At 42.3% G+C, this 14,771-nt stretch overlaps 1 protein-coding gene and 1 non-coding gene across 2 annotated transcripts in view; both read left to right on the top strand.

Annotated features, from left to right (window-relative positions):
• Nucleotides 1-6,533, top strand: part of DHFR (dihydrofolate reductase) — a 34,588-nt gene extending 28,055 nt beyond the window's left edge. Inside the window, exon 8 of the mRNA XM_036278556.1 lies at nt 6,518-6,533. The gene's annotated coding sequence lies outside the window, so the exon portion shown is untranslated. The remainder of the gene's footprint in view (nt 1-6,517) is intronic.
• Nucleotides 6,534-10,565: 4,032 nt separating this feature from the next.
• On the top strand, nt 10,566-10,670 carry LOC118642963. The gene has a single exon (XR_004961871.1). It is a non-coding gene; the product is annotated as a U6 spliceosomal RNA (small nuclear RNA).
• The last annotated feature ends 4,101 nt before the right edge of the window (nt 10,671-14,771 follow it).

Below are 14,771 nucleotides of genomic sequence, written 5' to 3'. Positions count from 1 at the left end.
CTGAAATTTTTATCCTGTCTTCTAGAATATCTAAATGAAGCAAAACAAATACAAGCAAATTACAAGAAGTCAACATGTATGAAATTGGAGAAAATAAAATGATAAAGATTAGCTCTACGTGTTGCTGATCTATTTAAAAACTAAAGACTCATTCCCTTTCCCAAATCCTCCTAGCACCGGAGTCTAATTCTAATTAGTGCACATCAGAATTTAGGATCACTGGCTTAAAACTAATCTTGACCTATCATCCGAGGCTGGTATATTCCCGTAACCCCAACGAAATCAGAAGTCTTGCCAAGGAAGAACAGAGGGTGGATATGAGAATACAGTTAACAGTGATTGCCACATCAACACTGCCAGAGTGCCAGCTGTTTCAAGGCAGAAACTATACCTTATTCCCTTTTGTCTCCCCTCAAGATATATAGCATTTAAAAATTGTGATGATAAATAAATGAATGAGCAGAACACCATGCACCAGTTGCCAAAACCTGAGGGGAGGGGAGTCCAACTACATGGAGGATAGTAAAGATCACCCCCCTGACGGCTCCGGGATGGAAGTCCCAACATTCCTGCCCACTGCGTCTTGGCACCGGAGTTGCCAAGGAAAACAGCATAAACAGTACAGCCAAGGAAGGCTGACTGGCCTACATGCACCCTTCTTGTGTCACAGTAGAAGGACCCCAACCTCTCTCCAGTGGAGTCTGAAATACTGAAAGCTGGGGCATGCCTGAGGTCACTGTCACACACACTCAAGCAGATCAAAGGAGCACAGGCTGTGTGGGCTCCTTGTCTCTTGGTGAGGAAGTGTCCCAGACCCAACGCCCATTCTCATGTTCCTGAGCTGGGTTGATATACGTGCCTTATAGCTGTTCGGACTGAAAGGCACATGTGAGTCTGCTTTTCCCAAGACTGAGAAAAAGAGAAAACAAAATGAGTTAAATAGAATTTTGTGTATCATCTTTGGAACCTCAAGACCTGTGTAACATTCTTTAGGAAAATGAGTTTCAAGTATTAAACAGCCAGTTTACAAATGAACTATTTGCAAATAATAATTGTAAGTAGGAGACCAACAATACTCAGTTCTTTCCATGAAGTGTTCTTTAATTGGTTTTCTTCCATGAAAACTGAATAGAGACCATGCTAACTTATCTCTTATTCACTGTGTGTCTGGTGGCTGTGTCCTAAGTGAACACCTAGGCTGGCAGCAGATTACCTAGAGAAAACAATTAACTTCCACGGTCCCCAGCCACCCTCCATCCACTTTCCTCCAAGGTTTCTAGTGACTCCACTCTCTGCAGCAGATAAACAGTTTTCAGACCACATGACACAACACAAAGTCTTACCACCACGGTGCTGGGGGAGGGGGAGTTACGCAGAAATCCTGCAATCTAGATATTCAAATGTCATATTTAAGTTCTATCATATAGTCAATCTTATAATAAATTCTCTGTGGAATCCACATTTGGGGTTGATTTGGCATTTCATACATTCGCCACATTGCTATAAATTACATTCTCAATCAATAGATTAAAACAAGTTTAATGTGAGGTTTTTTTTGCAGTACACTAAAGGGGAAAATGATGCTGTTCGCGCCGTGTGGGTTGAAGATGCACACTGCCTTAGCAGACAAACCCTGAGCTCAGTGACCTAACACAATGGGGGTTACTTGCTGGAATGCAGTCCTACACAGCAGGCAGCTCTCCAGGTGGTAATTCAGAAATCCAGGCTCCTTCCCTCTGTGGCTTCTATCTTCAACCAGAGATTTCCAATGTTGTTGCCAAAAAAGGAAAGAGCAAGGAGTATCACGTGTGGGAGTGGGGTGAGGAGGGGAGAACAGGCTGGGAAGCAGCATACACCACTTTCCACTAGTCAAAATTCTGTCGCATAACCACACCCAAATGCCAGGAGGCTGGGAAATGCAATCTAGCTGTGGACCAGAAGGAGGAGGAGACAGGTGTGAACAGCTAGCCAGGCTCTGCCACATCCATCAAGGGAAAGAGGTAGATACCAGGCTTATAACTTGACTTTTGCCCTCCCCCCACCCCCTACTCCCCCACCCCCATTTTTCTATTTTTGAATCTTTGTTCTGGGAGTAAGAGATTTGGGTGTATGGTTTGGAAATGCATCTTGCTTCTGGTGAGGAAACTTGAGGTGTTTGAAACCAGAAGACTAAAAGGAATGAATGATAATTGTTCTTTAATGGTTGTGAGGAAATATAAACAGAATTCAGGTCTTCTTGGGAAAGAACTCCATATTTTAGGAAAGTGACTCATTGATAGGCAGGGACTAGATCTCTTTTAAAGAATGGAACAAGCAATACCATTCTTTGCACAGGGAAATGCTTTTATCATTTAGAACCTTTTTTTTTTTTTTAATCCTCACTTGAGGATATTTTTCTATTTATCTTCAGGTAAAGTGGGAGGGAGAGAAAGGGAGAGAGAGAAACATCCACGTGAGAGGGACAAATCGACTGGATGCCTCCCGCATGACCCCAACCAGGAACGAATAGCGACCAAGGTACGTGCCCTTGACCGGAACTGAACCCGCAACTCATTGATCTGAGGGCTGATACTATAACCACTGAACCCAGCTGGCCAGGGCTCATTCAGAACCTTTTTTAATGGTACACATTAATTTTAGTTACATATTACTTATACAGTATTCTCTTTGCTTATGTCATATTTGGTAAAAAGTATTTTTATGTTGCCCTGGCCGGTTTGGCTCAGCGGTTAGAACATCGGCCCACGGACCAATGAGTCATGGGTTAGATTCTGGTCAAGGGCATGTACTTCAGTTGCAATTCATCCCCGCCTTGGTTGGGGCCCTGCAGGAGGCAGCCACACAATGTGTCCCTTTCACGTGGATGTCCCCCCACACACACAAACACACACACTCTATCTGAACAAAAAAAAAAAAAAATGGAGAAATATCCTTGGGTGAGGATTTAAAAAAAAAAAGTATTTTTATGTTGTGAAATATATTCTTGTTTGGCTTTTCTGTCTAGACCAGGAAGCTTGTCCTTCCCCAATATGCCATTAGTACATAGACTTTTCTCCACATTCTGTCCTCAAAACTTACTCCTGGAAGATCTTTGTTTCAAGTTATGCATGGGAAGCAGATCAGAACCCTGTGGGCCCTCAGTCCGTGAATGTCCTGCTGGTCCTTTCACCACTCAGAGTTCCGTGAACATCCCCAGGCAGCCTGACACCCAAACACCTTGATCACCTCCCACCTCTACAGCACTGTGTGGCATTTGGAAATTAAGAGTGTTGTCAATTCACTTAGTACAAACTAGAGGGTCAGAAAGCAGACTTATCCAGATTGAATAGTTCTGAATTTCTATTGTAAGAACTTTAGCTATTACTTGGGTACATAAATGTGATTATATTGGTCAGAGTTTTCCATAGAAACAGAATCAATAGGACACACACATACATATCCTATTATGTATATATCTTAAATTTATTTTAAGGAATTGACTCATGCAATTATGAGGAATAGCGAGTCTGAAATCTGTAGGGCTGGAAATTCAGCTGGGAGTTGATGTTGCAATTTTTTTTTTTTAATATCCTCACCCGAGGACATTTTTCCATTTTTTGTTCACATAGAGTGGGAGGGAGAGAGAGAGAGAGAGAGAGAGAAACATCGATGTGAAGGGACACATCGATTGGCTGCCACCTGCACGACCCAACCAGGGCCGGGGACAAACTGCAACCGAGGTACGTGCCCTTAGCGGGAACCGAACCTGGGTCTCTCTGGACCGCAGGCCGACACTCTAACCGCTGAACCAAACTGGCCAGGGCTGATGTTGCAATCTTTTTTTTTTTTTTTTTTTTTTTTTTTTTGTACAGATAGAGTGGGAGGGAGAGAGAGAGAGAAACATCGACGTGAAGGGACACATCGAGTGGCTGCCACCCACACGACCCACCAGGGCCGGGGACAAACTGCAACCTAAGTACGTGCCCTTAGCGGGAACCGAACCCGGGTCTCTCTGGACCGCAGGCCGACACTCTAACCGCTGAACCAAACTGGCCAGGGCTGATGTTGCAATCTTAAGACAGAATTTCTTCTCCAAAAAATCTCTTTTTGCTCTTAAGGCCTTCAACTGATTAGATCAAGCCCACCCTGGCCATTGAGCATAATCTCCTTTACTTAAGGTCAACTGATTGTAATTGTCAACTATATCTCCAAAATACCTTCATAAAAACACCTAGATTCATGTCTGATTAAGTCACCAAGTACTAATCAAAGTCAAAAATATGATTGTGCTATATGTCTCCTTAGAGTTATTTCCTTTTCATATCAGAAAGCTTTCTGAAAAAAAAAACACTCTCTTAAACGCTAATGTCACATTTGTGGGTTCATCAGGATGCATTTTCTTGAAGAATTTGTGGTTTGGTCTAAACAGAATATTAATCACACTGGAGGTTTTTTATTTATGATCGGGTCTTAGTTGTTGCCTTCTCCATAGTTCAGTAATTTTTCAAGCTTAGATTTAAAATGAAAAATGAACTCTAACTTTTAAGATTGTCTCCCCTGTGTCCCTGAATATCCCCTTCCAATAGGACATCTCACTCCTGCTTTTTATCAGTACCTCCAGGTATTTTTTGCAGCTTCTAAAAGCACTCCTTTGGAAAATCAAATCTGAAAATATTCAAAGGGCTGGCCTGCAGTTCTGCAAACTTTTGACAATAATGTACATTGAATGTAGTTTGTTAAAATCTGTTTCTTTTCATAGCCTGTGGCTCTTGAGCAATTTCTGGGAAATGTTGATTATAAAATAAGCTCTTTTCAGTCCGTTTCAAAAGGTGACCCCCAGATAGGTAATCATCAGATACAGGCATCTTTTCAGAGAAATGAGGGGGTGAGCAAACCCCTCTGAGCCACCATTGTCCCTGCCTGAGTTGTGAACCTGCCCATTTGGAGCTTGAAAAACAGCGCTGAACACCCGCCAGGCACACTGGAGAGCCTGCTGCCCCCACAGGCAGGTGCGTGGGGTGTGATCCAGGAGCTTCAGCGTTTTGTATTTTAACTTTTCAACACAAATTCTAAAGCCAGGGACAAGGGCAGGAAAACAGCCTGGCTTCAACACAAGTCAGCCCTCAGATCCATCCTTGAGTCACTGTTAAGTGGAACCGTGCAATTGTCTCATTGGAGACCTGCAGAAAGAGCTGGTGGGAAAGAATGATTTGTACCTGAAATGTATTCACTAGCTTGTGAATCAAAAGGCCATACATGGATAGCAACCATGATCTTGGCATTCTTGGCACTCTGCAGCCTTGAAACTTGAAGGGCGGAAGCCCACATGCCCAGGTTACCAACCTGTCTCCCTCTCCAAGCCCCGCCCACTGACAAGCTGGGGCAGCAGGTGGATGGAGATGGTGGAAGGGGACAGCTGGAACTCCCCAGGATTTGGGTCAAAAGAGAGCAGAGAAGGAGGATGCTTATACAAATAAGCACTCCATTAAAGGCCTATTTTCTGTTTTCTGGGACCCTCCTACTGGTGTAGCTTAAACTGAGAAGGGGATTTGGTTTGCCTCGCTGACTGTTTCCTCCCACTCACATCACAATTACAGCCTTGTTCACTGTCATTAAAATACATTTAATAAGCACCATTTTTTCATGGTCTTCTGCCAAAATCTGCACAAAGGTACTACTGTCCCTAGCCCTGAAATAGTGGATAGAGCACTGGACATGGGGAGGAAAGGCCTAGGTTTCAATCCTGGGTCCACCTGGGAATGTTCTTTAAAAACCTTAGTTGCAAGGAACAAGCCCTCAGAAGAATCAGCTCACAGGGCTCGGGTGGGACAGAGGGTTGACTATAAAAATACACGCACACTGAAATGGGAATGTGAAGCCATTGAGAACCAAGGGCGCCGCTGACTGTCAGCTGTGATTTCTTTCCTGCTGTGTCTGATTTCCTCTGCGTCCCTCTTCTAACTCCAGCCTACCTCCCACCAAGGCTCATGTTTGGGATTCCCAACTACTAACTTTTCTGTTTCTTAATTCAAGTTCTCAATTCATAATATAATTGTCCCAGCTCATTTTTGAAAGTCAGACCTTGTAATGGTACATTGAAGAGTGGCTGCTTGTGGGATAAGGTCAAACAACTCCAGGATCCAGAGAAGCCTCATGCGACCTACTTCCTTCTCTCAAAGAAGTGTGGCAGGCCAGAAAGTCTGAGGCCTGGCTCGTCCAAAACACATGGACATGTTATTAACCTCTCCCAGACCTTGTTTTCTCAACTGTATTATGATGGTGCCCCAGCCCACAGAGTATCACCATGCATTCAAAAATCATTTATTGTGCCCAGCCGATGTGCCGCAGTGGTTGAGCATCGACCCATGCACCAAGAGGTCACTGGTTCAATTCTGGGTCAGGGCACATGCCCAGGTTGTGGGCCCGATCCCCAGTAGGGGGCATGCAGGAGGCAGGCAGTCAATGTTCTCTCTCATTGATGTTTCTATCTCTCCCTTTCTTTTCCTCTCTAAAATTAATAAAGAAAAAAAATTTTTAGGAAAAAAGAAGGAGGCAGACCCGGAGGTGCTAACTCCCACGTGGACAGGTGATGTCGGAAGTCCCTCGGGAACATGCGGAGATGGTGCGTGGCTCTGCAGCTGGGTTTACCGGCCTGTTGCCAAACACAGGAGGCTGGGATGAAAGTCTAGATGTGGAGGCATCAAAATGCGGAAGCATCTGAGACTGAGGGTCAAGAGAAGGTGCAGTGTGAGAGTGAAAGGATCCATGGTGGGGAGCATGGATGGACACCTGTCTGCAGGGGTGAGGCCAGTGAAGGGATATTCGCTGTCACTGGAAGAAAAACTCACCATCCCTAAAATTAGCTGCTCACTCCCCTTCTGCCACTCCCATTCTGAAAGGCTCAGTTATGGACTGAGGCTCCCTGCGGCTCTGCCCTAGTCCAGGACTCCTTCTGCTCGCCTACTGATACAGACGGCTATCCTCGCTCTGAATACAAGAAACTGCACTGGGAAACATTTGTTCTAGGGAAGGATTTAAGATGGGGAGACATGTACCTCTAGGTCAGCTGAAAGGAAAACCGTTCATGAAGCAGAGACTGAAGATTGACAGAAGCAAAAGAGGTAAGTGATGGAGATGGAGAGTGTCTCTGATGGCTCCAGAGCGGAGTGAAGGGGCTGGCCTTGGACAGGTGGTAGCAAGAGGAGGGCATCAAGGAAGTGGCCCAGCTCACTGGATAGAGGAAGGGGAAGGAAGTTACATGTTGACAAGGAGATAGTTCACACACAGCTGAAATCCCTGTGAATATAGAGAGAATGTGAGAAGAGGGAGCAGGTACTTATACAATGTGGGCACCAGAACAGGCAGCAAGGTAATAAATATGGAGCTGGTGAGGGGCCTTAGATATATAAAGTACAAGCCAACGTGTTACAATATAGTGCACATAGTATCTGTCAAGGTTATGTGTATTTGGAGATGAAAGTAGCCACACCCGGCTAGTGTGGCTCAGTGGTTGAGCATTGACCCATGCACCAAGAGTTGCTGGTTTGATTCCGGGTCAGGGCACATGCCCAGGTTGTGAGCCCAATCCCCAGTGGAGGCATGCAGGAGGCGGCCAATCGACATTCTCTCTCATCGATGTTTCTATCTCTCCCTCTCCCTTTCTCTCTAAAATCAATAAAGAAAAAAATTTTTTTTAAGAAAGCAGACATTTCACATATTGCAGTTTTTTAGTAGAAAAGGACTCAGGGAAAGTCATCACGTTTCCTCTGATAAATCCTGCATAGTTCATAGAGAATATTAAGAGAAAACACAGAGATTGACGTTTAGGCAAGCAAGTACCTGGCGAGGGACTGAGGTGGCCTCTAGGAGCTGAGAACGCCTTCCAGCTGACAGCCAGCAAACTGAAGAACTGAATCCTGCCAACAACCTGAGCGAGCTTAGAAGCAGATCCTTCCCCAGTCACACCCCAGGTGAGACCATGTGCTGGTCAACACTTTGTGCAGCCTTGTGAGACCCTCAGAGCAGAACCCAGCTAAGCCATGATCAGGTTTCTGACTCACAGAGACTGTGTGAAAATATATATGTGTTGTTTTAAGATGCAAAGTTTGTGATAATACTTTTGTGCAACAACAGAAATCTAATACTACAAGGTATGATGTTTAATTTTACTTGTCAACTTAACTGGGCCACAGTGTGCACAAACATTATTCCGGATGTTTCAGTAAGGGTGTTTTTGGAAAGGATGAACATTTAAGTAGGTAGACCCGAGTAAAGCAGATTGTCCTCCTAATGTGGGTGGGCCACATCCAATCAGTTGAAGGCCTGAATCGAACAAAAAGGCTATTTTTTCCCCAAGTAAAAATATTCTTCCTGCATGACTACCTTCAAACTGGGACATCAGCTTTTTTCCTGCCTTCAGACTCTCACTGAAGCATCAGTTCTTCCTGGGTCTCAAGCCTGCCGGCTTCTGAACAAGAACTCCACTGTCAGCTCTCCTGGTTCTCGGGTCTTCAGGATGCAAAAGGACATACAGATGTCACTGCAATATCCTTTCAACTTTTCCGTATGTTTGAAAATATTCAAGATAAAAATTGGGGAAAACGTTCTGAAGTTGGAAAGTCGGGAAACATTCAAAGGCTCCTACAAAGAGTCATTAGACTTTCTCCCTTATTCTCAACCTCCCTCCTTTCCCTTTTTCCTCAGTAAATCTACTTTACTCAACATGAGATTTTATGACACATAATAGACACTGTAGTTGAACATAAATAATAAATGTGAACCCTCTTTTGTGCAGATTTATGCTGTCTAAACATTACACTGAGCAAGACTGGCCTTAACCTTTGTTCTGCAAATGTTTCAGAATTTTTTCTATGGCCACATTACAAGATAAATGTCAATGTAAATGAAAGCTTTTCTATAAAACTCAGCAGCTTCACAGATGGCCTTTAATTCATAGTCACAAAAGATAAGACTAGGTCCCACCAGAACATAACGCTACTCTCGATGCTGTATGAGGTCAGTGAAGTAAGCTCAGACTCTGTCCTCTGGGAGTAATCAGCCAAACTGAAAAAATTACATAAAGGCAAGGTTTTACCTAGAATTAATATAAGCACTTTTATCAGAAACCTTAATAATTATGCCATTTTGCCCCAGGTTGCTTTCTCTGATGTGACTTGATGAATTATCCCATACAGAAAGCGAACAAAGTTAGCCAGAGGCAAACAATAGAGATAGGCCTCAAATTCATTTTCTAAAAAACATACCTTGAGGAAACCTTTAACCACTGAGGTCCTGTTTTAAAGAGATCTGTCACATGTAGAGCCGTTGTTCTCCACTCTGGCTGTACGTGAGTATACCCTGGGGAGCTTTAAAAAATACTGGTGCCAGAATCCCACCCCCTCATTCCAGAGGCTCCAGTGTTAGTCTGGGTGTGGACAGGGCATGGACATTTTTAAGTTTTCCTAGTGATTCTAATGTGCAACAAAGTTTTAAGAATTATTGTAGTAGAAGCTCAATACATAGTGAGTGGCTAAATGAACTCTTTCCATATTCAGATACTAAAGTGAATCAACCTAAAAGTACTAAGCAATGGTGCTCTGTGATCTAGGCTACTTGTGCTGTAACCAAGGAAAAAGAGGGTCTAAGATGGAGACAGGACTCGAAGTTCTTTTGGATTAGAAATAGCCATAGCAACAGGCGATAATGAGTCTGAAAACAAAGACCTGGTAGCATGAGAGCTGCCTTCACATAACTCAAGGGTACACTCAAGGGCAGAGCTAGGGTCATGGGTCACTGCTAAAGGAAGGTAGATTTTGTCATAAAACAAGACTTTCTTTGTTGTTGTTGTTTCTTTTTTTATAAAACAAGACTTTCTTAAAAAGCAGGTTGTCTGGGGATAGATTGGGTTGCCCTGAAATTGTGAGTGACCGGTCACTGTAGGAACTCAGGCACTGGCTTTTTGACCTCCAGGCCAGCCTGTTTCATAGGAAACCCCTGTGCCAGGTTACACTAAGCGTATTTGTTATTTTTGGGCCATCCAATATCCCTTTGCTCTTTTCCTAGTAACAGCCGGTTCACAGGCCAATGCTCTAACCACTGAACAAAACCAGCTAGGGCAAAAAAAGACTATTTAGATACCAAGAAAGAGTTCTTGGAAATGTTAGATCTCACCAAAAAACTTTTTTAAGAAACCATTGATTAATGTACCACGGCTGTGCTCAGTGTCCTTAAAAGCATACTTCATTCAGTGCACTGCTTGATAAACCCTTTGTACTATATTACTGAGATGCCTGAATTCTGTTGACAACTATATATATATGAAATACTTTTGATATTTTCCATAAATCTCAGTTGTTAAAATTAATTAATTCAAATGAGATAGTGCCCTGGCCGGTTTGGATCAGTGGTTAGAATGTTGACCCGTGGACCAAAGAGTTGCAAGTTCGATTCCAGTCAAGGGCCAGGTCGTGCGGGAGGCAACCAATCGATGTGTCTCTCTCACATCAATGTTTTTCTCCCCTTCTCTTCCTCCCACTCTATCTGAAGATGAATGGAAAAATATCGTTGGGTGAGGATTTTTTTAAAAAGTGCTCCCCTCAGCAGCACATATACTAAAATTGGAACGATACAGAGAGGATTAGCATGGCCCCTGAAGGATGACACACAAATTCATTGAATCATTCCATATTTAAATAAAAAAATAAAATACAATGTTAGTAATGAAAAAATCACTTATGAAGTGAAAGATAAAGTTGAGGAAATCTTACCAAAAGTGGAACAAAAAGACAAAGATGAAAATAGGAGAGAAAGTATGTAATTATTCCAAAACTATTCACATGCTAAAAACAGAAGACCCAGAAAAACAGAGAAAATAGAAACAAATAGCCTGGCCGGTGTGGCTCAGTGGTTGAGCATCGACCCATGCACCAAGAGGTCGCTGGTTCAATTCCCAGTCAGAGCACATGCCCAGGTTGTGGGCCTGATCCCCAGTAGGGGGCATGCAGGAGGCGGCCAATCGATGATCTCTCTCATTGATGTTTCCATCTCTCTCTTCCTCTCCCTTCCTCTCTTTCTAAAATCAATAAAGAAAAAAAATTTTTTTAAGAAAATCAAAACAAATAAATTGTCAAAGAAATAATTAAAGAAAAAGTCCTAGAACTGAAGAACAGGAGGGTTCATAGTAAAAGGTCCCACCACTGAAAGTACAGCAAAATTAAATGTGAAAGACCCCCAGTGAGGCCCATTATTGTTGTCTCCGAAGACAAACCTTACTGGCATAGGGCTTGGGAGAAAGTACAGATCAAAATGTATCATTAAAGAAAGGTCTTGCCCAGATTCTGAAATGCAAATTCAAACAGTGCCCTGTTTTCATAAGACATATTTCAAAAAGTTTAAAAATCTAAAAACATTTTTAAAACTTGATTATTTTAGGGAATTCTGTAGTGACCTCTTTCATAAATATGGCAACCAAGGTTTCCTGATCTGAACAAGGCTAGAAGACAAAGTAGTGACTTGAGAAAGGGAACCAGGAAAATAACCTTCCTTTAGAACCCTATCCCGTGGATATAATTCCGGAATACTACATGTGACTAGCAAATGTCTCAAAATAACTTCTTCTTTTTTTGTTTTATTTTGTTTTGTTTTTTATGTTTCTTTTTTTTTATTTTTTTATTTTATTAGTTACAAATGTTTCTCCTTTTTTACCCCATTGACACCCTCCTCCCCATCCCCCCTGCCCCGTCCCCAGCTTTGTTGTCCATTTCCATTGGTTATGCCTAGATGCATATAAGTTCTGTGGTTTATCTCTTCCCACCTCCCACCACCCCCTCTTCTGAGGGTTGTCAGTCTGTACCCTACTTCAGTGTTTCTGGCTCTACCCTATTCCTCAGACTGTTATAGTCATTATATTCCATATATAAGTGAGATCATGTGGTATTTGTCTTTTTCTGCTTGGCTTGTTTCACTTAGGATAATACTTTTCAGGTCCCTCCATGTGGTCTCAAAGGATAAGAGATCTTTCTTTCTTACACCTGCATAGTACTCCATTGTGTATATGTACCACTGCTTTTTTATCCATTCATCTACTGATGGACACTTGGGCTGTTTCCATATCTTAGAGATTGTAAATAGTGCTGCTATGAACATGGGGGTACATATATCTTTCTGATTGGTGTTTCAGGCTTCTTAGGGTATATTCCTAGAAGCGGGATCACTGCGTCAAATAGAAGTTCAATTTTTAATTTTTTGAGTTAACATCATAGTGTTTTCCGTAGTGGCTGCACCAGTCTGCATTCCCACCAGCAGTGCACTAGAGTCCCCTTTTCTCCACACCCTCGCCAACACTTGTTTGATGATTTGTTAATGGCGGCCATTCTGACATGTGTGAGGTGATACCTCATTGTTGTTTTAATTTGCATCTCTCGGATGATTAGTGATGTTGAGCATTTCTTCATATGTCTCTTGGCCATTTGTATGTCCTGTTTGGAGAGGTGTCTATTCAGCTCCTCTGCCCATTTTTAAATTGGGTTCTTTGTCTTTCTCTTGTTGAGTTGTATGAGTACTCTATATATTTTGGAAATTAACCCCTTATCTGATGTATAATTGGCAATGATGTTCTCCCATACAGTGGGTTGCCTTTCTATTTTGATGGTTGTTTCTTTTGCTGTGCAGAAGCTTTTGAGTTTGATGTAGTCCCATGTGTTCATTTTTTCCTTTGTTTCTGTTGCCTTAGGTGATGTATCAGTGAATATTCTGCTGCATAGGATGTCGGAAATTTTGTTGCCTACATTTTCTTCTAGAATTTTTATGGATTCACGGGCCACGTTTAAGTCTTTTATCCATTTTGAGTTTATTTTTGTGTATGGTGTAAGTTGATGGTCTAGTTTCATTTTTTTTGCATGTAGCTGTCCAATTTTCCCAACACCATTTATTAAAGAGGCTGTCTTTACTCCACTGTATGCTCTTGCCACCCTTGTCAAATATTAATTAAGCATATTGCCTTGGATCCATTTCTGAGTTCTCTAGTCTGTTCCACTGGTCCATATGCCTGTTCTTGTGCCAGTATCAGGCTGTTTTGATTACAGTCGCTTTGTAGTATAACCTGATATCTGGTATTGTGATCCCACCTACTTTGTCCTTCTTTTTCAAAATTGCTGTGGCTATTCGGGGTCTTTTTTGGTTCCATATGAACTTTTGAAGTATTTGTTCTAGTTCTGTGAAATATGTCATTGGTATTTTGATGGGGATTACATTGAATCTATAGATTGCTTTGGGTAATATGGACATTTTAATGATGTTAATTCTTCCAATCCATGAATAAGGTATGTGCTTCCACTTTTTTATATCTTCTTCTATTTCTTTTTTCAATGTCCTGTAGTTTTCTGTGAATAGGTCCTTTACTTCTTTGGTTAAGTTTATTCCTAGGTATCTGAATTTTTTTGCCATGATGGTAAATGGGATTGTTTTTTCAGTTTCTCTTTCTGTGAGTTCATCATTGGTGTATAAGAATGCCGTCGATTTCTTGACGTTAATTTTGTATCCTGCTACTTTGCCAAATTTATTTATTAAGTCTAGTAGATTTTTGATGGAGTCTTTAGGGTTTTCTATGTATAATATCATGTTGTCTGCAAATAATGACAATTTCACTTCCTTCCTCCTTTCCAATTTGGATCTCTTTTATTTTTTCTTCATGTCTGACTGCTGTGGCTAAGACTTCCAGTACAATGTTAAATAAGAGTGGCAAAAGTGGACATCCCTGTCTTGTTCCTGTTCTTAAGGGAAATGTTTTTAGTTTCTGCCCATTGAGTATGATGTTGGCTGTAGGTCTTTCTTATATGGCCTTTATTATGTCGAGATATGATCCCTCTATTCCCACATTGCTGAGCCTTTTTATCAGAAATGGATGCTGGCCCTGGCCAGTTTGGCTCAGTGGTTAGAGCATCGGCCTGCGGTCCGGAGAGACCCGGGTTCGGTTCCCGCTAAGGGCACGTACTTCGGTTGCAGTTTGTCCCCGGCCCTGGTTGGTCGTGCGGGTAGCAGCCACTCGATGTGTCTCTTCACATCGATGTTTCTCTCTCTCTCTCCCTTCCTCTCTCTCCCTCCCACTCTATCTGTACAAAAAATGGAAAAATATCCTCGGGTGAGGATTAAAAAAAAAAAAAAAAAAGAAATGGATGCTGGATTTTGTCGAATGCTTTTTCAGCGTCTATTGATATAATCATGTGGTTTTTATTCTTCATTTTTTTGATGTATTGCTGGATCCGATTTGCTAGTATTTTGTTCAGAATTTTGGCATCTATGTTCATCAGAGATATTGGCCTGTAGTTTTCTTTCTTTGTAGTGTCTTTTTCTTGTTTTGGAATTAGAATTATGCTGGCTTCATAAAACGAGTTTGGAAGTCCTCCTTCTTCTTGAATTTTTTGAAATAGTTTGAGGAGAATGGGTGTTAGTTCTTTTTTGAATGTTCGCTAAAACTCCCCCGTGAAGCCATCATGGCCTGGGCTTTTGTTTGCTGGGAGAGTCTTGATTACCTCTTCAATTTCCTTAGTTGTTATTGGTCTGTTCAAGTTTTCGCCCTGGCCTGTTTGGTTCAGCGGTTGGAGCGTCGGCCTGCGGTCCTGAGAGACCCGGGTTCGGTTCCCGCTAAGGGCACGTACTTCGGTTGCAGTTTGTCCCCGGCCCTGGTCGGTTGTACGGGTGGCAGCCACTCGATGTGTTCCTTTCACATCGATGTTTCTCTCTCTCTCTCTGTTCCTCTCTCTCCCTCCCACTCTACCTGAACAAAAAATGGAAAA

Source organism: Molossus molossus, unplaced genomic scaffold (genome assembly GCF_014108415.1).
Source record: "Molossus molossus isolate mMolMol1 unplaced genomic scaffold, mMolMol1.p scaffold_m16_p_3, whole genome shotgun sequence".
Classification (NCBI taxonomy): domain Eukaryota; kingdom Metazoa; phylum Chordata; class Mammalia; order Chiroptera; family Molossidae; genus Molossus; species Molossus molossus.
This window is presented reverse-complemented; position numbering and strand designations above follow the sequence as displayed.